This window comes from Pelodiscus sinensis, chromosome 4, assembly GCF_052426305.1.
Source record: "Pelodiscus sinensis isolate ZL-2025 chromosome 4, ASM5242630v1, whole genome shotgun sequence".
NCBI classification, from domain to species: Eukaryota; Metazoa; Chordata; order Testudines; family Trionychidae; genus Pelodiscus; species Pelodiscus sinensis.
In genome coordinates this window covers 98,228,997-98,250,345 of record NC_143055.1, presented here as the reverse complement: position 1 = coordinate 98,250,345, position 21,349 = coordinate 98,228,997, and the positions used below count along the sequence as shown (strand labels likewise).

General features: G+C 41.9%; 1 long non-coding RNA gene across 1 annotated transcript in view; it reads left to right on the top strand.

The window, feature by feature from the left end:
* Positions 1–21,349, top strand: part of LOC149524557 (uncharacterized) — a 328,526-nt gene that overhangs the window by 67,722 nt on the left and 239,455 nt on the right. The window contains exon 2 of the long non-coding RNA XR_016349475.1: positions 11,632–11,757. This is a non-coding gene — a long non-coding RNA (uncharacterized LOC149524557). The remainder of the gene's footprint in view (positions 1–11,631; positions 11,758–21,349) is intronic.

The following is a 21,349-nucleotide window of genomic DNA, read 5'->3' as shown; positions in this document are numbered from 1 at the left end:
ATCTGGTACACAGTCCTCACCCTAAAAAAGTGCATTTGACCAGCAAAATTTACAAAAACTCAGGTATAACTTGTAGTTTAGAAAATAGGGCTGTCCTATGATTGATAGAGTGCATTATGTTTCTGGCAAAGTTTTGAAGCTCAGTTAATGAAGTTTGCTGCAGAGTCAGCACATCTGACTGCTTGACTGGCAATATTTTTTAAAACTGAGCTAACAAACAGTACTCAACTAAGTTACTGCAGTTAGTTCTCCAGGGTAGAATCTTTAAAGCGTGGGAGTAGAATACACAACCTTCTTTGGGATTATGTTGACATTATGGAGTTATGTTAAGTAAGCAGCAGGATCATTAAAGCACAGCTCAATGCATACTACATGTAAATCCTTAAAATGTATGGGCCTTATTTTGATCCTGCCTCACACTAATTTTACATTGGTGTAATTCCATCATCTTTAGTAGAAGTACACTGGGCCAGGCATAAGAATTGTCCAGTATCCTCTGCATTGCTCTGACCAGATGGGAATAAGTTCTGAAATGCAGGGTGGGGTTCTATGTGTTTCTAGGTTAGTATCAGAAATTCATGAAATAAATTGGTCTTGGTGAAATTTATCTTTATGCTGAGGACCAGCATAAAGACCAATTCACATCTCAAATCTCACATAATACATCAAAGGGCTTATGTGCTATGTAGGCTTTTTCACGTTGCATATGGGCAAAGATCACCAACATGAATAGGTATAGTAGAATCTGGCTTTACAACGCTCTTGTGAAGTAGGTACAGATAGGGTTGACTTAATACACTGCTGAAGTACAGTCACAGCAAACAAATTTACAGTTCCAAAAGTAAGTGAAAAAGAATGCTTTAACAGTTTCAAGTGGCAAGCGAAATTTAAGTAGGCAGAATATAATTGCTGGTAATGAAATTTCAGCTGGGACATGTTTCTTACAAAATGTGCCATGGAAATGTAAGGCCAGAAGGGACCTCTAGACATCATCTAGTATAGTTCCTTTGATGAGTCAGGGCTAAGTATACTTAGACAATCCCTCAGCGGAGTTTGACCTGTTTTTAAAATCTCTACTGACGTGGATTTCACAACCTTCTTTCAAAGCCTATCCCAAAGTTCCACTATCCTTACAGTTAGAAAGTTTTCCCTTGTGTATAACCTAAATCCTTGCTGCAGATTAAGGTCCATTACTTCTTATCCTGCCTTCAATGGACATGAAAAACAATCACTGTCCTCTTTATAATATCATATTTCAAGACTGTTATCAGTTTTCCTCCTCAGTCTTTTATTTTCAAAACCAAACATGCCCAGTTTTTTAGCCTTTCCTTACAGGTCAGAGTTTCTAAACCTATTTATAGCTCACCTCTGGACTCTCCCCTGCTTTTCTATGTCTTTCCTCAAGTGCCGTGCCCAGAGTTGGACACACAACTCTAGCTCAGACCTTCCCAGTGCTGTGTTTTAAGAAGGACAATCCCATTAATATACCTCAGAAAGATATTACCTTTTTTTAGCAACTGCATCACACTGTTGGCTGACATTCAATTTGTGATCCACTAAAACACCCAGATTATCTTCAGCAGTATTATCACCTGGCCATGTATTCGCCATTTGGTAGGTGCTCATTTGATCTTATTTTCTTTTCTAAGTGTAATACTTCTTGAATTTCATCTTGTTAATTTTTAAATTTGTTCTCCAATTGGTCAAGGTTATTTTCAATTCTAATCTTGTCCTCCAAATTGCTTGCAACCCATCCCACGTTGTGTCCTCAGCAAATTTGATAAGAATATTTTCCACCACATTGTCCTCATCATTAATGAAAATATAGAATAATACTGGATCCATGGTAGACCCCAGATTGACTATGAATCATGGATACGTATTCTTTGAGTAAATCTTTTCAAATAGTTGTACGCCCACTTCACAGTAACTTCATGTAAATTATGTTTTCTTAGTTTGCTTATGAAAATGCCTTATAGGACTGTCTCGAAAGCCTGACTAAAATCAAGATGAATCATGTCTGCTTCCTCCTGTCCAATAGGCCAGTAATCTAAGAAAGAAGGAAATTATATTGATGTAGCATGATTTGTTCATGATGAATCCATATTGGCTATTTATAGCCATATTCTTCTCTAGGTGATGATAAATTGATTGCTTAATTATTTACTTCAGTATCTTTCTAGATATCAAAGTTTGGCTAACTGGTTTATAATTCCAAGTGCTGTTTGTTCCCTTTTTTTAAAGATATGTGTTATGTTTGCCTTTCTATAGTCCTCTGGAATTTCTCCCATCCTCCAGGAGTTTTCCAAGATAATTGCTAATGATTTTGTGATTACTTCAATTAGTTCTTTAAAAGCGCTAGGATGAATTCCATCAGACCTTGCCTATCTGAATATACCTAACTCGTTAAAAATATCTAGATCTGTTCTTTTTCTTTTCTGACTTGAATTCCTTCCTCCTTGTTCTTAATATTAATTGTGTGTAGGTATCTAGTTACCATTAAACTTTTTAGTGAAGTAATATAGATATTGAACACCTCACCCTTCCTGATGTAATTTGTTGTTTACTCTTCTGTGAAGCAGTGAACTACATGTTCCTTTATCTTTCTTTTTCTCTTAATGTATTTATTATGTCCCTTGCTAGGTATAACTCATTTTGAGCCTTAGCCTTTCTGATTTTTGTCCCTGCCTGCCTAGTGGTATTTTTTCTATTCATCTGTAGCAATTCAACCATGTTTCCATATTTTTGTAGGAATCCTTTTTGATTTTCAAGTAATTAAAGAGCTCATAAGGGAGACACATTGTCTTCTTATTTCTCTGGTCATTCCTTTGTATTTGCTGCTGTTTCTTTAACAAATTCAGAAAACAGGTGGTTCCCTGGGAAGAAAATATACAGGAAAAAGAATTTCAGAAGAGCTAGCTGTTTCTCAGAGACAATATTAGTCTGGTTTTAGGAATTGTATTGTCCTTATTCTACTTCTCTCATATCTTCCCTTACTTAGAATAATGAATTCATCATGTCATGATCATGTTCTCCCAAATTGCTTATACCTTGAGATTTGCTACTAATTTGTCTTTGTCAGTCAGAATCAAGTCCAAAAGAACTGTCCCCATGGCCACTTCCGCCACTTTCTAAAGTCATTCCTAATTCATCACAGCAACTCATTGAACATTCCCCCCCATGTTACTCTCTCAACAGATATCTGGGTAGATCAAGTCTTTCATTACCAGGGCCGGCTTTAGGAAGTGCGGGGCCCAATTCGAACAGTTTGGACGGGGCCCCGGCAGCCAGGATTTTTTGTTGAACAACAACAACAAAAAAGCACACAAAAAAAGCGTCACAGCCTCTTTAAATCCCCAGCTGCAAGGCAGAGTCCCGCCTTCCCGCCAAACCCCGGGGCTGACTCCCCCTCCCACGGCTCAGGGAAACCTGAGCTCGACTCACCCCTCCTGCAGCGCAGGGAAGCCACAGCGCTCCTACTCCGGGGCTGAGGCCCCCTCCTGCAACGCACCCAGCATGCCAGCACACTTCTGGCTTTAGGGCACAGCGCCCTCTTAGGCACGGGGCCCGATTCGGGGGAATTGGGTGAATCGGCCTAAAGCCTGCCCTGTTCATTACTTACAAGACCTTTTGTTTTAGATAGACCCCTACCATGATATCACAGTTGTTTTCCCCCTTCTATTTCACTCAGACTTTCAACTGATCTGCTTCTCGCTTCCTTCAGTTGCTTGTCTCCTTCTGGACCTCCCGGTTAAAGCAACCATTCTCATTTTCCCCCTAACTGTCCTTGGTTTAACAGATTATATCCCTCTATACCAATATACAGGCAGTCCCCGAGTTATGCGGATCCGACTTACGTCGGATCCACAGTTACGAACGGGGCCCTCCCTCTCCCTGGTCTCCAGCAGACCAGGGAGAGGAAGCAAAGCGGCGGAACACGCGGGCAGCGGACAGCCCACATGCGTCTGGGCTGTCCGCTGCCCGCGTGCTCCGCGGTTTTGCTCTGCTTTGCTCCCCGTCCCCCTGGTCTGCAGACCAGGGGGACAGGGAGCAAAGCAGAGCAAAGCTAGGGAGCCCGAGGGCAGCAGGACAGCCACGGCGCGTCTGGGCTGTCCCGCTGCCCCCGTGCTCCGCGGCTTTGCTCCGGACGCCTGTGGTACAGCAGCTGGGGCGCTGCCGGTTGGTCCCATAGTGTCGCTCTGGTCGCTACTGGACCAACCCGGCAGCACCCCAGCTGCTCTGCCCCAGGTGTCCTGATTCAGCCACTGCTGGTCAGTTTCAGCAGTGGCTGAATCAGGACGCCTGGGGCAGAGCAGCTGGGGTGCTGCTGGGTTGGTCCAGTAGCGCCGAGGAGCGGCGGCACTACTGGACCAACCCAGCAGCACCCCAGCCGCTCTGCCCCAGGCGTCCCCAAGTCAGCCGCTGCTGAAACGGACCAGTGGCTGACTACAGGAAGCCCCTGCCCCGGGCTTCCTGGAATCAGCCGCTGATCAGTTTCAGCAGCAGCTGACTTGGGGATGCCTGGGGTTCTTAAGTTGAATCTGTATGTAAGTCAGAACTGGCGTCCAGATTCAGCCGCTGTTGAAACTGATCAGTTTCAGCAGCGGCTGAATCTGGACGCCAGTTCCGACTTACATACAGATTCAACTTAAGAACAAACCTACAGTCCCTATCTTGTACGTAACCCGGGGACTGCCTGTACCAGTCATGACATTTTATCCCACCAAGTCTCTGTGATGCTGGTTAAGTAATAATTTAGCTTATGGGATGTCTCCAGTTTTTCCTGTTGATGCCTTATAGTCCTTCTATTTGCTGATGTCTAAGATTTCGAGAAGATTTCCCTTGCCGTTTCCCCTCTTGTTCCTATGATCAATCCCTCACCCACACACCATCTTTAAGTCCTTTAAGGTTACTTTTGTCACCTTTCCCCTCTGAACACAATTTAAAGCCCCCCTCACTGCGTTGGTGAGTGAAGATGATTTTTCTCTTCTTGGTCAGATGGACCCATCTCTCTCCAGCAGACCTCCTTCTTGGAACAGTATCCTATGTTTGCAGAAGCAGCAGCCCTTCTATCAGCACTATTTATGCAGGACTACATTCATTTCCAGGATGCATGCATCTCCCTGAAAGGGCTCTTGTTTTCTACTGGGAGAATGGGCATCATCCGTGCCCCTAAGTCCTTCACACTCACACCCAGACTTCTGAGGTTGTTGCTAACCTGCTTAGAGTCATAACAAGCAATATCATTATTGTCCATGTAGATGAGTACCAAGGGCTAGTGGTTAGAGGGATGGATGAGACTTGGCAACCTTTCCGTAATGTCTCACCTGCAGGCTCCAAGCAGGCAGCATAGAATCATAGAATCATAGAATCATAGAATAATAGGACTGGAAGGGACCTCGAGAGGTCATCGAGTCCAGCCCCCCCGCCCTCAAGGCAGGATCAAGCTCCGTCTACACCATCCCTGACAGATGTCTATCTAACCTGTTCTTAAATATCTCCAGAGAGGGAGATTCCACCACCTCCCTTGGCAATTTATTCCAATATTTGACCACCCTGACAGTTAGGAATTTTTTCCTAATGTCCAATCTAAACCTCCCCTGCTGCACTTTAAGCCCATTACTCCTTGTCCTGTCCTCAGAAACCAAGAGGAACAAATTTTCTCCTTCCTCCTTGTGACACCCTTTTAGATATTTGAAAACCGCTATCATGTCCCCCCTTAATCTTCTTTTTTCCAAACTAAACAAACCCAGTTCATGAAGCCTGGCTTCATAGGTCATGTTCTCTAAACCTTTAATCATTCTTGTCGCTCTTCTCTGTACCCTTTCCAATTTCTCCACATCTTTCTTGAAATGTGGCGCCCAGCATACTTCCAAGGAGTGAGACAAAAGGTTAAGTTGTCAAATGGATGCCTCCATCTCCCTTCTAAAGGGAGTCCCCAAATCACTGCTATACTATGCCTCCTCTTCTGTGGTGTGGTGTCTGTAAGTCTCCCAGTCTTGGTGGCAAGTGATTTCTCCTGCTCAGCCATTGGGGTTTGCTCCTCACCACCTGTAGCCACTACAGCGTACTGGTTCTTGAGCTTGATGGATGGGAGCTTGGGTGCAAGGTGGAGTTCTGGTCTGTTTCCTGGAGTGACTAGCCACCACTCTCCTCCCCATAAAGCAGCTGATTCTCTTTCCTCCTTTGTTACTGCCATAGTCCTCCGCGGCATCCGCCGTCCCAGTTCTTTCCATGTGTGTCCTATTGATGAAGTCTTTATACATCTGGATTCTAAGCAGACAAGCCTCTGCCTCATGTATCTCTTAGCTGCTTCCTGAGCAACTCCATCACACTTGGTGGTTCCCCTTACCTGGCTTTCATTAGCAGGGGCACACAGACCATGTTCTCAGAAAGTCAACTCCAGGACCCAGATAGAAACCTCTAGCATCTATATCCAGTGGTATAACTAAGACAACTTTTTCATGTTGTCAGTGTAAGTAAAAAGTAATCTGGCAAAATCTAAACTAAAGTAAGCAAAAATTACAGAACAAATTCAATCTGTAATGTCCCCCTGAAACAACATACCTCTCCATATTCTCATGTGAAGTCATTTGAAATGGATTTCATTTTTTATTTTGTATGAGGAGACATACTGTATTTATGACATGCCTAGTTGCAAATTATTCAAAAATAGTCTATTGCAATATGCTAAAAGTAGTGGCCAAAGCAAAGGTTTAGATGCTGCTGAGGTTTTTCTTTCACAAGAACAGAAAGTTCTTGAATTCTCTCTCTCCCCCCCCCCTTTTTCCTCTTCTCCCATTTTATTGGAAAGTGTTTGATAGCGAGTGTCTACTCCAAAATAAACTCTGAGCTCTATAAGGATTTAGGTTTTATTTTAATAAAAGAACATTTCTACAATTACAAATTTTTTAATCACATATTTTTAAAAGAAATACTGCTGGACTCCATAAGCAGTTATATTCAGCCAACCAAAGAATAGTAAGAATTGGTCTGTCCAGTTAATGTAACGTTTAGAATCTGAGTCTACTTTCAGGAAAACAAAACAAATTGTGTCCTCCTTCTTCCTTATTACGTGATGTGAAAAGACCTACTCAAAATTAGACTGCATAGATCTTCATAATACGATACTACTACTCCATTTTCCATGGATGTCAACAAGCAAGGTTAACATTTAAAGATTCAGTGTTGGAGTTAGCATCCACAGAAATGAATGGAGGTAACTTATAAATGTGTCAGGATGTCTACAAATACAGGCAGAAATGAATGTAATAAACTCAGCGTCTTGCAATCTTCTCTCCGGAGACTTTTTTTATTTTTTAAATGAGAGCCGAGACACTGAAGAGCTATTGGAAGGTCTGTCTGATGCATGTTCTTCGCTTTGGGAAACACTAAGTTAGAGCTTTTAGATTGATAAAACATCTTACTTTAGGAAGAAAACATGGTCTAGTGGCTAGTCTTGGGTTATGTGTGACTTTCTGCTGCCACTGATTCATTGGATCATCTTGGACAAATCCCCGAAGTTCTTTGTGCCTTGATTTAATCATCTGGAAACCAGATATAACACCACACATATCAGGGAGAGTAAGAACTAGAACAACCACAGTAAGATCACAAGGCTACTCAGTAAAGCAGGCACGTAACACTGTCTCCTGTGTGTGTTTGTTCTCCTCCCCCCTTTCCCTGTCTCTACTATCTTCCAAGAGGACAGAAATGAGCCTTTATGAGGGATGCCAATGGGGTAAGGGAAGAGAGGTGTGGGGTGGTTTCTCTAAACTTGAGAAACAATCTTCTCCAAAAAGTATACCAGCTTGCACAGTGCAGCTGCTTTGTAGTGGTGGGGGTTTTGATTATTGCCCAAAAATGTGCCTCACAAAGTGAAGAGGCAGTTCCTAAGAGCCCACAATCTAAATCTGAACTGATGCAACAAGCAACAGCCAAAAACAGATAGCAAGGTGGAGGGCAGAAGAGAAAGAGTGTGACAAGAATAAACTCACATAGTTATGCTAAAAGGTGTGTGCCAATCTTGGTGAGTCAGTTGAAACAAACCCCCTTGTCACCTCTCCTCTCACATGCTTCTTGTCGGCAGTATGGTAGTCAAGGGAGACTTGAATAAGGAGAGGGAGAAGACTTGTTTTTCAAAGTATTTTAGCCCACAGGGTTGTGCTTGGGTGTACAACTGTGTCTTCAAGGGACTCCTTTTGGTTTTGTTGTTGTTTAGAAAGGCCAAGTCTTGAAATCTGCTGCCTAACGGACAATCAAGTACTGAGCATGACAGGCTTGGGAACAGAAAGGAGTCTTTTGAAACTAAATGTGAACAATCCTTCAGTCCAGGCAAGAAAAGGGGGAGAGCGTGTTGTGGAAATACTGAGAGAGACGATGAACCTCTCATCTAGACATGCATCAGCTTTATATATTTAAAAATTATTTAACACACAAAACTGGTTGTGTGAGTGTGTGTGGTTTTTTTTTTTTTTTTTTTTTTTTTTTTGGCTTCGTTGTGGTGGGCTTTTTTTTTTTTCCCCAAGAGGTAGAGAACAAAAATAAATGAGAAGCATTAACAGCTTTGCAAGGTCACTAGAACCTGAGCAGAATTACTAACTGGTTCCCTCTCTCTCAAGCACTCTGTATTCACTGTATCACAAGCTTGAAGCCAGACCTTTATTTTACTGAGCAAAAAATGGTCCTTTTGTTACTGTTTTTCCCCCTAGTGTCATCTCTCATGGTTGTCAAGGAAACCAGTGTGTATCCTTTCAGCATAGGTTATTGGGCCTCAGGAAGGAAGTGCTCCAGTGCCGGCCTGCTATTTTTATAGAACCGTTACATAATACAATCTATTAGCGCTTCCTCTTGGAGTTTTATTGCACAAAGGGGAAATTAAGTTTGATGACTCCTAAATGTTTGATGGAGGATATCAAGTGACTTCTGGATTGTTTTTTGCTGCCTGCCTAGCAACAATATTTCTGTATGCAATATAAGAAGAACAAATACATTAGTGCCATTGGCAATATTTGTCTGTATGCAAATAGACAGAGGAAGATGAATTCTAAGCAATGCAAGGACAAACACTGTAAAAGCACACAGCACTATCAATCTGGCAGGATGGGATGGCAAAGGAGGTTGATGTTTTATTGACAGAATGGGGTAAAGGAGTTTTAAAGGGAAAGCACATGTCTATGTTTCAGCACAATGGAATATTGAATAATGGAATTGAGAAGCATTGTAATAAATCAGTGACCACGTATGCCATAATGGCTGTCTCTGCGATGATATTATGGATACTCTGAACTTAGCTTTCTCTGCTCCAAAATCATAGGCCTCTACCACTTCAGAGAATGGCAAACCTCCTTTTGGAGTTAGCAGTTTTGGCCGTACAACATACCTGAACAGTTATGTTCCCATCTTGATGAGGGCACTATTTGATACACACACCAAGATGTTAGGGTACATTTTCAAAATGAATAGCTTAAACTCAGAGCAAGATAAAGGCATGTTAGTTAACTGTAATAAGCTTTTCTGATTCTCTACAGGACAGGTAGGGCATCAAGTAGTCTAATCAGTTTTCCATTGGTTCTCCCCTCTCCTTTTGGAGGAAGGGGTCAGTATTGAAAGGTAGTAGTTTCATTCGCATTTTTGTAGGAAAGCACTTTATTGGTTTATACTTTTCTATACTGAAGATGGTGGGTTTTGCGTCTGCTCTGATTTCTTGTGGAAGGCAGTTCCAAATCCATGCTCCAGTTGCTGAAAAAGCTTTGCATCCTCTAATGGGGGAAATTCCATTGTTTCGATGGAACGTAATCACCGTGGAGAGATCCTGGTAACAGAGAGTGGCAATTTGAAGGTAGGATGGGGTCATTGTAGGCTTTGAATATAAGGTCCAGAATTTTTCGTTTGGTGTGTGTTTCACAGAGAGAGATGGACAACTGGTATATGACCTGGGACATGCATGAGATGCTTCACAGCTGGGCTGCAGCATTTCAACCGGCTGTAGTTTTTAAGCATGGCAGTGTTTTTTTTTTTTTTTTTTTTTTTTCTAGGCAAAGCCTGGAGATGAAAAGCATGTGGATCGAGTCAGCAGCCGATATGATGGGGCGCACAGTCTCCAGGCTAATACTATAATTGAAAGAAGGCATTGCTGGGGCTATTGCTGTTTTTGTCTCCAGTAACATTTGATACCCCAGGAATCTTCAGACTGTACTGAAGACTCGAAAGTAGATCAGTGATTAATGAGAATCTTGCCATCTTTATCAAAGAAACTTTATCAAAGAATCTCCCTCATAGCTGCCTCTGTCAAGGTTAAACTTAGCTTCAATCGCCAGCTTTTATCTTGCCATGGCCCTGTTTAAAAAGAGGGAGGTGCAGTTGGGTGTTATCTGCATACTGTTTTCCCCCCATCATCTGTACTGATGGTTTTACACAGAGCCCTGGGCTGCTCCAGAGTAGGAGGAGATGCTCATCACAATTCTGTGGAGTTGTAATGAGGGAAGGGTTCAAACCAGGGTGAGACACTGCTCATCCGTGACCGATCAATGGGGCAAGTCAGCTATAGCTCATGATTGTGGTGAATGCAGATGACCGAACCAGTACTGCATATATAAATGTCTGTCCGTCTTCTGTTGCCTGGCATAGATCAATTACCAGCTTAACTAACTAGTGCCATTTACCTGTCCTGTTGTATAAAAAAAAGTTCAGGGAATTGGAAAAGATCAGATATATTTGCAAGTAGCTCTCTGCGAGCTTCTGGATGAAATTTGCTCAAGAAAGGGAAAGTAGAGGTGGTAATGTCTGTTGTACTGCTGTATACTTTATAACAGATAGGAAACTGCTTTCCTCAAATGACTACTAGAAAAACCACTCTCCATTCCTTAGTGCTGATGTAAGAGAAAATCATTTACTTCTGATATAAAAAACGTAGCCATGGCAAAATGACTTCATTTCTATGCAGACAAGTACTAGATAGTTGGGCACTAAAATGCCAATATTTGAATATTGGAAGAAGGTGGTTCATGGATATTGTATTGTAAATTCATCCTTGGTCCAGTTGCATTTGCATCTTCAGGGGATGGCCATGATGGCTGTTTTTGTAATAGTTAGGACCCAGTTGAGTGAAATCTAGTTGCCCTGGGATTGCAAGAGAGGGGGCTGGAAGATGCCTTTGCCCTCACTCTCCTTAGGTGCAGTGAATTGAGCGCTGTACTTCTGCAGACAAAGCACACTCATTCCATAATGATACTGTCAGAAAGCAAAATCATTGCATAAGAACATATATGAAGCTTCTTGACACTGTTATAATGTCTGATGTTTAGGCAGCTTATATATTATATTTTTATGTGAGTTCAGGTCCCCGTTACTGCTTGAAGTCCTCTGGTCACAGCTCACCAGACCTTTGTCCACTTGCCAACCGGACAGAGCCTTTTTGCAAGATGACAATATCTAGCTGTATAATTTATAGTTATCAAAGTTACACCTGGTAGGATTCCCTTAGATCTCTGGATTCTAGGTAGAGTGTGTGTTTGTTGTCCCATCTGCATATTTGTGGATTTTTTGGTTCTTTCAAGAAAACTGATTACTTCACTGGAATTCATTCTGAAATTCTTAAAATTTTCTGTATGGATCTTTTTGTTATTCCAGATGCTGGACCTGAGAAATGAATTCTTCTGTTTGGTTGATTTTATTCCACTTCTCCCAAAGTCACACAACAATGGATCAAGGTTAAGAATGTCTTAGACTCTCTCATTCCTTGAACAAAAAGAACAGGTGAGTGGTCCTGGAATCTCATAGATATCCTGCATTATGTAGTTCTTACTTGAAAACAACAATTCTGTTTAATAAGAAATGCTGAGGTTTTGAAATCTTTGGTTCTAATGTGGAATGAAAGTGAGCCCTTTCAAAACATTTCATGGAAAAAATGAGATGGACACATCCCACAATAGACCAACAGCTTGCTGGTCAGTGGCCTACTCTGCGGTGGGTGTCTCCAGAATTTCCATGTGAACCTAAGAAACAAATTTTGTCAAGAATGACAGAAAATGTTATTTTCATATGGTAAAGAAGTTCTACCAAAAATTTTTGGACCAGTTTTAGGAGAGTGCCAGTACTTAAGAGGAAAACATGTAGTGGCAGTTTGAATGGTGTAAGGTGTGTGATTGAAACATTGGCAGAGATATGTTTTGTATTTGTTTTAAAAGCCTTTATGTGTACAAATCCCTGTTTTGGTTTTAGAAAGATCTTCTGGATGAAAACAACTGGGGGCAGGAAAGTGAAAAATGTACAGCTGGAATTACCTGATTTATTTCCCTGTCAAATGTTAAATTAAGCAGGAGGCACGGAGGGTTTTTCTTTTTTTTTTCTGGTAGATACTTCCCCCAGACTTCCTGTGGGGTGATGTGGGCAGTAAATAGCAGGGTATCTAATGGCATCATTCCAGGCCTCCCAGCTACTGGCGTTGACATGGTCCTTTTCTTTTTTCTTGTTTTTAGAATTCTGAGTTTTCAGGGGACAGAGGGAGGGTTTGGCCTTATCAATGAGGGATTCAAACTAAAGTGGATGGCTTCTGCAACCCTCTTACTTCCAGACCAAACTGGAGGAAGTTAAGTTTTATTCATACCACTAGTAGTTTTGCCTTTCAAATGCTACTTTCTTGAAATTAAACCACATGTGCACATGCAGGTAATAAAACAGAACTGTGTGTCCTTCTCAAAATCTCTATTTTAAATATATCTACGTCATTCTCTTCAAGCCTCCCCCTGCCAACTCAATTTGAAAATGCTCCCTTTAATCACTGGCAATACCAGTATTACTTTTGGAAAAAGATGCTGAAAAAAGAAGCCTCTGAGCAGAGCCAAAACTAAGATTTTCTGTGTCTGGGGCAAGCTACTGAACTGCGCCCCCTCCATCCTCCAAAAAAGATAAAATTCTTAATTTTTTGTATTAACTGTATTCATTGCACGCATTGTTAATTGCACATTAACAGATGTGCAATTTTTAATTTTGAGCCCCCTAACTGTACTGTGCCTGGGGCAAATGCTCCACTTGCCTCACTCTTGTTGCAGCTCTGCCTCTGAGGACAATACGAAAAAAATCTTCCTTACGTTTTAATCAGCACCGTAGAAAGAGTTATTTGTGAAAGCTGCAGTCTGGGTTCAGTATGTCTACAGGTTTCTCTCAGATCTGTGCAGTCATACAAATAGTAGAAACTACAATCAGATCTGTGCAAAATTAAGTGGTTTAGCTTCTCAAAGGTTTGTGTAAACACTCTGGGTTCACATCAAAACCACATATTTTGCACATTTTCAATGTAGTCCCCACAAACCAGCCCCAGTTCATTCAAAACTGGAACCAGATTTACGTGACAGATTTGTATTTGATATTTGAACATGAGCAAATCTGTAAACCAGAGAAATTTAGTTTGTTTTTGGATTTTGATGTAAACATTTCATGCAGTTTTACTGGCAATATGATTTCAGGTCCACGCAAGCCCTCGTATTTGCTGTTTGTTTGCTGTATGGCATAGTGCTTAGGCATAGCAATCCAAACCAATCTTCAGTGGTTTAAAAAAATAAGTTTTTTTTTCCTGACTTCTTTTCCATCTGTTAGTCTCAGTGATGCCTTTAATGCTTATCTTGTGGTAGGTGATGGCAAAAAGAAGCATTACAGTGATTCCTGGATGTCCTGCTAGAACATCTCAGACAGACATGTTGCCTCTGGGAGCACAGGGGAAGTATACTCCTGGCTCTCACAAGTAGTCTGAACTTCAGCAAAAGTATTTGTCAAAGTAGTAGTTATAGGGCAGAGGGTAGCACCACCTATTATTAAGGTCACTTAATACTTCCCACTATAATCCTTATTTTCAGCGGCTTATACCTTTGTCAGATTTTAACTGTTTGGGCTGAAATTTTCTCTATCGGGCACCTGAACTTTCATTGGAAAATTTTAGTTTACTATTTTCAGAGCAAGTGTAAGGAAAACATTCTTTGTTTAACAGTGTTAAAAATAGTGCAGGGATCTTTTTCCCTAAATGTTCTCATCCTCTTTCCCATGCTGTGGTGTAGGAACGTGATATTTAACATGTGCGTAGATGGCCAGTGGGTCATGGCGATACCTCTGACTGTTCTTATGTGAGCCCCTGTACTCCAAATTTAGCCAAGCTATACATTTTTTTGAGCTTATGTAATCAGGAGTGGCCCGAGCCCAGTTGTGGCAGCTGGCGCCCCAGGCGGAAGGCGCGATCAGCGCCCCTGCCTGCATGGCCGTCAATGGCTGTGACATCATCATCGGGCACCCTGGGCCGTCGGCGCCCTAGGTGACTACCTAGTCAGCCTAGGCTCACGGGCTGCCCATGTGTGTAATCCACACACCTACTGTGGTCCATTGTGCCATGTAGTGGCACTTAGACCATTTATAGCAAGAGATAAGAGTAAGGGAGCTCTACAGTCCAAGCTGGGAGCCAGCTGGCTTTATAGCTCAAGCTGTAGAGGCTCCTATACTAAGCTCTGGAGGTCCCAGGTTCAAATACACCCAGTGGAGGTTACACTTACACGTCCTCAGAGTCTCCTTCAGTGTTAACAGCTAAAATCTACAAGGATTCAGTGTGGTCTGAGCATGTTTGAGCTCCTCCCTCAGATGGGATATGCTCCATCCCCACAGAGCAGCAGAAATACTTTTTTCCAGTCCAGGGCTTTGAGAACTCATAAGAATTTTCCCTGTAATTTTCTCTGAGTGGGGCTGGGCAGAAGAACCTAGAGCAGTGAATCTCACTCTGCTCTATGTACACATTGACCACCCTGAGGAGACCCAGCCAGCATGAAGAAAGAAGCTGCCTGGTTTGAATGCAGAAGGGAAAAGAGCTGGACTAGGTGTGGGGGAAGGTGGGAAGTCAGAACAGGCTTGGATGAGGAGCCTGGTGAGAGATTTGAGTTGAAGAGGAGAGGGGAAACTGGGATTTTTGAGGGGGAGAGTGGCTGCATAAGGAAACCATGAATGGGAGGCAGAACTGGGAGCCAATGAGTTGGAGCAGAGACTGAAATTGGACGAGAAGCCAGCGAGAGAGACTGGGACTGGCTGGGGAAGGAGACAGATTGGGAATCAGTGGGATGGAGTTAGATCTGAGAGGAGATGGGAAAGAGGTGATGGACCAGGAGGATAACTGGACTTCCAGGTCCAGGAACTGAGGGGGTGGAGACTGGGAATGAGAGCAGTTGGTTGGTGACTAGTTCTTGTGGGGTGAGAAGACAGGACTGGGACAAATTGGAAGGAAAGGAGCAAAAGGGGTCTAGCTTGTGGGGAGAATGGGAAAAAGAGTTGTGCCCACTGAAGCATTGCTCCCCTCCAGAGCCAGAGCAGAACTCAACATTCCTGAGTCTCACCTTTCCTTTGCTCTCTGCTAGAGAGTTTCACAGATATTTGCTGAGTGTCTCATTCTCCTATTCTGCTGGCCTACACAGAGACTTACAACTTACTGCTATTACTTAATCTGCTAGCTCAAAGAGCTGTACATGTCGGATCTACAGCTTACAACCCTACTAATGACCCATATGGCTGTCAAGATTTTCTTTTTTTAAATTAGGAAATTACACACTAAAATTGTCAAAAGAACATGGTCAAGCTTGCAAAGTCAAGTGTGCGAAAGTTAGGACACACCAGAATTAGGTAACGCCAGAATCATCTCTGGACCAGTGATGGATCAAGGTTGTATAGTATAGAAAGCTGATCTTTGTAGGACCCCTACTTTGTTTTTTAGATAGAAATTGGGAAGGGATGTAGTGACTGAAACCAGGGCTAGCAGGAAGAGAAAGGATGGCTTCCTGGTTGAGACCCTCAAATGCTGTCTCAGAGTTTCTATGTGATATTCCAGTCACTTAAAAACAAACTTGTCACAGGTGGTCTCTCACTTTGTTCTTCATTTCTGGGTGCCTGGTTATAAGCCCCTTAGGACTGATTGGCAGAAACCCTGAGAGCTAATGGCTGTACCTGTAGTCAATGGGATCTGTGTCTTGTGAACTCATAAGGAGCTATATAATGCTAAGAACTCTGAAAAAATCAGGTCCTAACCATCTCAAACACGACATCCAAAATAAGTGGATACCGTTGCTCTTAATCTCTCTGTGCCTCAGTTCTCAATTTATAAAATGAGAATAATACTACATCTTATAGGGATGTTGTGAAGATAAATGTATGCATCACACAAAATAGTATGGTGATGAAGGTCATAGGAAAGCCCATAAGGAAATGAAGAGCAGAGTTTTAAGAGCAGAGTTCAAATAGTATGCAAAAAAAGCCATTGAACAATGATAGGAAAACAAAACATTGAATAGTTGCTTATTAAGTAAGCATAATTCAGTCTGTGCATTGAATGAAGCAAGAATACTGTGGGAAAAAAATGTGATGTCATCAAAGATAGTATCAGAAATAGAGATGGTTGGAAAAATGTGATGATGTTTTTTCATCAGAATGTACTGATTCACTGAAACTGAAATGTTCCATGGAGGCAGTTTGATCTTGTTGAAGATCTGATGCAATTCTGCCTGCCAAGCAAGTTTCTGTGGGAAACCTGCTTAGTTTTCTGTCAGTTTAGCGGCCTGGCTCTTGGATAGCTTGCTAAGAGGACTACCTTCAGAATCGGGACTCTGGAGCTTCCAGGGCTCATGGCTCCATTCTTTTTGATAGAAAATACCGGGTTTTATTCTGAAGTGGAATGAACCCTAATTTCAAAATATTGAAATCCTCAGCGAAATGGGATTATCTTTACTGGCACAGTTCTAATCACACACACTTTCACACATGCAAAGAGGGCAAAGTGTGGTTGCACGGGCAATATTAATTCTGGCATTACATAATTTATAAATGCTTTCCATTGCTACTGTACTATTATTTTAATGTAGTGTTTGTGCATAGCCTTTTAGAGGAATGCCTAAAGGCCTCCGTCTGATCTGCGACTCACTGGGCAAATACATACTTGGAGAGAGTCCCTGACTTGAGAGATTTGCAGTCTGAAACTAGATTGTGACTTCACCTGGAGCCCAGCGCAAGGGGCAACACCTGGTGCTGATATCCCAAGAGCAGCCTTAGGGCAGAATTATGATCACATCCACTTGCTCTCACACATTCAAATCTGGGGAAATACAGACCCAGATTATGTCCCATTATGTGTGTTTGGTTTGTGTACGTTCTGAGAAATAAACGGAAAGATTCTAGAACAGTAGACTCAAGAATTAGGGTATGTTTGCTATGAAATTATGGAGTGCTAACCTGCGAGCATGCTTGCACGCTCTCCATTTTCTGTACAGCAAAGTATCCTGTGCATTTCAGTGAGCAGGTATAAATGTGCCTCTTAATTGTGGAGAGAATTTGTTTTAATTAGCAGCTATTTTTAAACTAAATACATTTTGTTCTTTGAATCTCCCAGATTTCAAATACATCTTCTCTTATAACAGTGTGCTGCTGTAAAATTATATCACTGAATTCAAACTGCTTATATACTGGCACTTAACTACAATGAGCCCCATTATATACTTGGTGTACATTTCACTTAAAGTGCTCTGCTCTTTAGACTATATTAAGGGCAGGGTTTAATAGCCTTCTATACTTAATTATCATCCTTATCCGCTGTATAATAGTATTTTGGAGTGTGTAAATTGCTTGTTACAACAAAGTATGCAGTGTATCTACTGAAATATTTCTATCAAAGGCCTATTTATGACTGCAAGTTGCTTGATAGAGATTTGTGTCAAATATCTGGAAATCCTTTTTTGGATTTACAAGAATCCAGTCTGCAGTGGACTAAGGCATGATATTTTCTAAGCTATAACACACACTTATGTATCTCCAATTGGTGCACATTAATCAGTCCTATCAAACAGCAGTATTTCCTGAACTGTCTAATAAATCTCTATTCTGAGCATGGGTGCTGAAATGAATAACTCAGGCTAAACCACATTTTACATACTATACATGACTGAATACATATCTTTGGCATCCATGGATTCCATGATATAGGACCTTTCTGAGATTCGGAACATCTGTTCAGTGACTACCTGGCTTTTTGGATACATATATTTTTGCATGAATCTTTCCTTGTAAGCTGAATCCAATGTCTTTAGGCTACGTCTAGACTGCCGCTTTTTGTTGGAAAAAGGTACGCAAATTGTGCTCTGCAATTTGCATACCTTTTTTCAATTTGTTTTTTCAAAAGAGGCTTTTCCAAAATTTGGCCTGTCTACACTGGGCCACATTTTGGAAAAACATCCTCTTTTGGATCTTTAAGCTTAAACATTCACCCCCTCCCTCCGGAAAATTAAGATAAATGCTTTTCATTTCTATTTTGTACCTGTGTCTGTAAACTGGTTGCTGTGAATAATTTCCAACAAATTTAGCCCTTTCCTTTGTTGTGCACAAATCACTTGTCAACAGTTTGATTTTTATAAACTTAATTGCCTTTTGTAGTAATTCATTAAACAATTTATACAAAAAAATTGCAACCCATAGGTTGTTTATATTCCATTCAGCTATTTGCTACTTGTCATGTGGGATTGGCCTTCTGACACATAAGATATGGTTTATGCTTGTTTTCAGGATGGAGAGGAAAATATCTGAAACTGAAGTTGGCTAGCATGTCACAAGAAGGAAAACAAATGATTATGCTTCTAATTGACCTGAATATGATACAAGTAAAAATGTTACACTAGTAGGTGAATCTCAAAGTACTGATGAGAGGAAGTAGAGGAATAGCAAGTGTCAAATGCCTTTCCTGATGAACCTCTTTGGCCATAGTGCCAATGTCGATGTTACACTTTGACTGGGATCTCTTTTTAAACTGGAGCATTTTATTAAAACCTTTTTTGTCAGAATCCATCAGCCATGCAGCTTACAAAATCACACTGCTGGAGAGTCCTTCCAGGAGTTCTACACTGTTCTGTGATCACACACTTCTCACCAGAGCTGGCCTGATCCAACACTTAAAGGGACAGGACACAGGAAAATAGAGCCCTGGCATTTCAGTCAATTAATTCAAATTTATACAGACATACATACCTATTAGAACTTGAGTGCTACATTGACTTTTCAGAGGAGTGTGTGTGTGTTTAACAGGGCAGGAGAGTGATACAATTTTTGAGAGTACTGCGATTTTAGTTTACTAAGAACTCTCCCTGTATGTAGCACCATTTTTATTTTCTAGTCCATTGCAGAAGAGAGACAGACACTGCCCTCTCATGGAGACTTTGTTTTTGTTCTTTCTTGTTAATCCTAAAGTGAAACATTCAAGATTAAATCTTATTCTTTGTCATGTAATATTTCTGTATTTATATATTATAATTTCTCAGCCTAGAGCTCGTGACTCCAAGGTAGCTTCACAAGACACAGTCATGCTCTGGATGAGTAGGAGAAGAAACATCTGGAGGAAATTACAACAGTGAAAGGTTAGTCTGTTGTTCTATGCACGGCCACTGCAGTTTGGAGCACCTGCTCAATAGCGCATGTGGTCACATCCTTATATTATGATGTGTACACTGAAGTGTGTCTGATCTGGTTACAAGACATCCCTTGTAGTTGCCTGTTTGCTGCTCTTTCAAGGAGCTTGCCAGTTGGTCGATTACTCTATAATCACAGTTCTCCTGTTTCCCAGGCAAGCTGTTTTAGCATGTGGGTTCTAGTTGCTGTTGCTCATTCCTTCACTTTAACAGGACTCGTTAAGGGAGACAGAAGCTTGAGAGAAGACAACCATGGGGAATAGGCAATTCAAACCTGCTGAATTAGGCCACATTCTTACTTGATATAGTCCAACTGAAGCCAATGGAATCAGACTAGGCATGACTTGGCCCACTGACCTGAAGTTTATATTCACAATTCTTATGGTCTGTTGGCCCTGTCCAATTCTTATCAAAGTCAGTGAGTGTTTTTATTGACTTCAGCGGGGGATGAATCAGGCCCTACATACAAAAGGGAGGTCAGATGGTGTCAGCCGACGGTCAGGGCAGTGAGTCCCTTATGACCGGCTGAAGTTCTTTTAAATTGTGCTTGGTTCTGTTACAGCAACTGAAGGAGTCAGGTTAAAGCTTAAACAGTTACTATTTTATTGTTACAGGGTAAACTTAGTTGTTAAATGCTACTACTGTGTTACAGATAACACAGCCACTACAAAGGACAGGACAGAAATTACACTAATAAGTCACTTACAGGTACCATGAAACCCTTTTGGTTCTCTGAGCTCTTATTAAATGCATGCAAAATAGACACATAGCAGGTATATATTCTCACCCCTGCGTTCCAGACTTGGCGTGGCCAGCGTCTTTCTCTCAATCCCTCGGGAAGAAGTAGGGTGAGGTTGGGCGTCCCACAGACCTCGGGAGACGATCAATACCTGCCAGCAGGTATAGATGATTGGAGCTCAAATGGGGTGGGCTGCTGAACCTCTTTTATACCCCTTGGGTCATGAAGGCTTCTTCCTGGTTTCAAGTGGCCAATTAGGAAAAATGGCTTTGAACACCAAGTTTCCCACGAAGGGTGCAAAGCATAATTTACACCTGGGAAAAATGCAGACAATGGGCACCTCTGGTATGTGATGGGCGAAGATTCCTCTCCTGGGACAGTGCAGGCGTGTCAATTACTGGTACTAGCCATCAGGGCGACGGGAGGTCCCGGGTCGTCAGCTAGTCCATTTACTGTCTGGTTTCTGTTTATGGTAGAGTCAGGGACAGGCAGCACACCTGTGTTCCCAGGGCATCAAAGGCTGACTGCCTTTCTCTTGATCTCTGGGGGGGGGGGGAACAAGATGGGGTTCGTGGAAAACCAAGATGGGGTTTGTGTCTGGCTACAGATGGGAAGTAATAAACTGTTTGAATGCTAAAATAAACCAGACATCTTGGTTGTACAACTTTTGCTTCTTCCCCCCTCCCACCCCAGTTCATTGTTGCAGTTTCAGATTGCTTTTGCTTTTCAGTGGTTATTAGAAGGGCCCTACCAAATTCATGGTCCATTTTAGTTAATTTAATGATCATACAATTTAAAAAATAATAAATGTAATTATTTCAGCTATTTCAATATGACATTTCATGGTGTCATAATTATATGGGCTATTAGGAGTTGCCGGGGAGGGAAATGTAGCAAAGTTATTGTGTGGGCGTGTGTGGGGGGGGAAGGAGTGGTGGTACTGCTCCCTTACTTCTATACTGCTTCTGTTGGCAGCCCAGCTTTGAAGGCAGAGCGTCTGCCAGCATTGGCACAGAAGTAATGATGGCATAGAATTGTATTGCCATCCTTAGTGCTGTGCTGCTGCTTTCAGAGCTGGACCCTCAGTCAGCAGCCACCACTATCTGGATGCCAACCTCTGAAGGCAGCACCACAGTCTGGCATT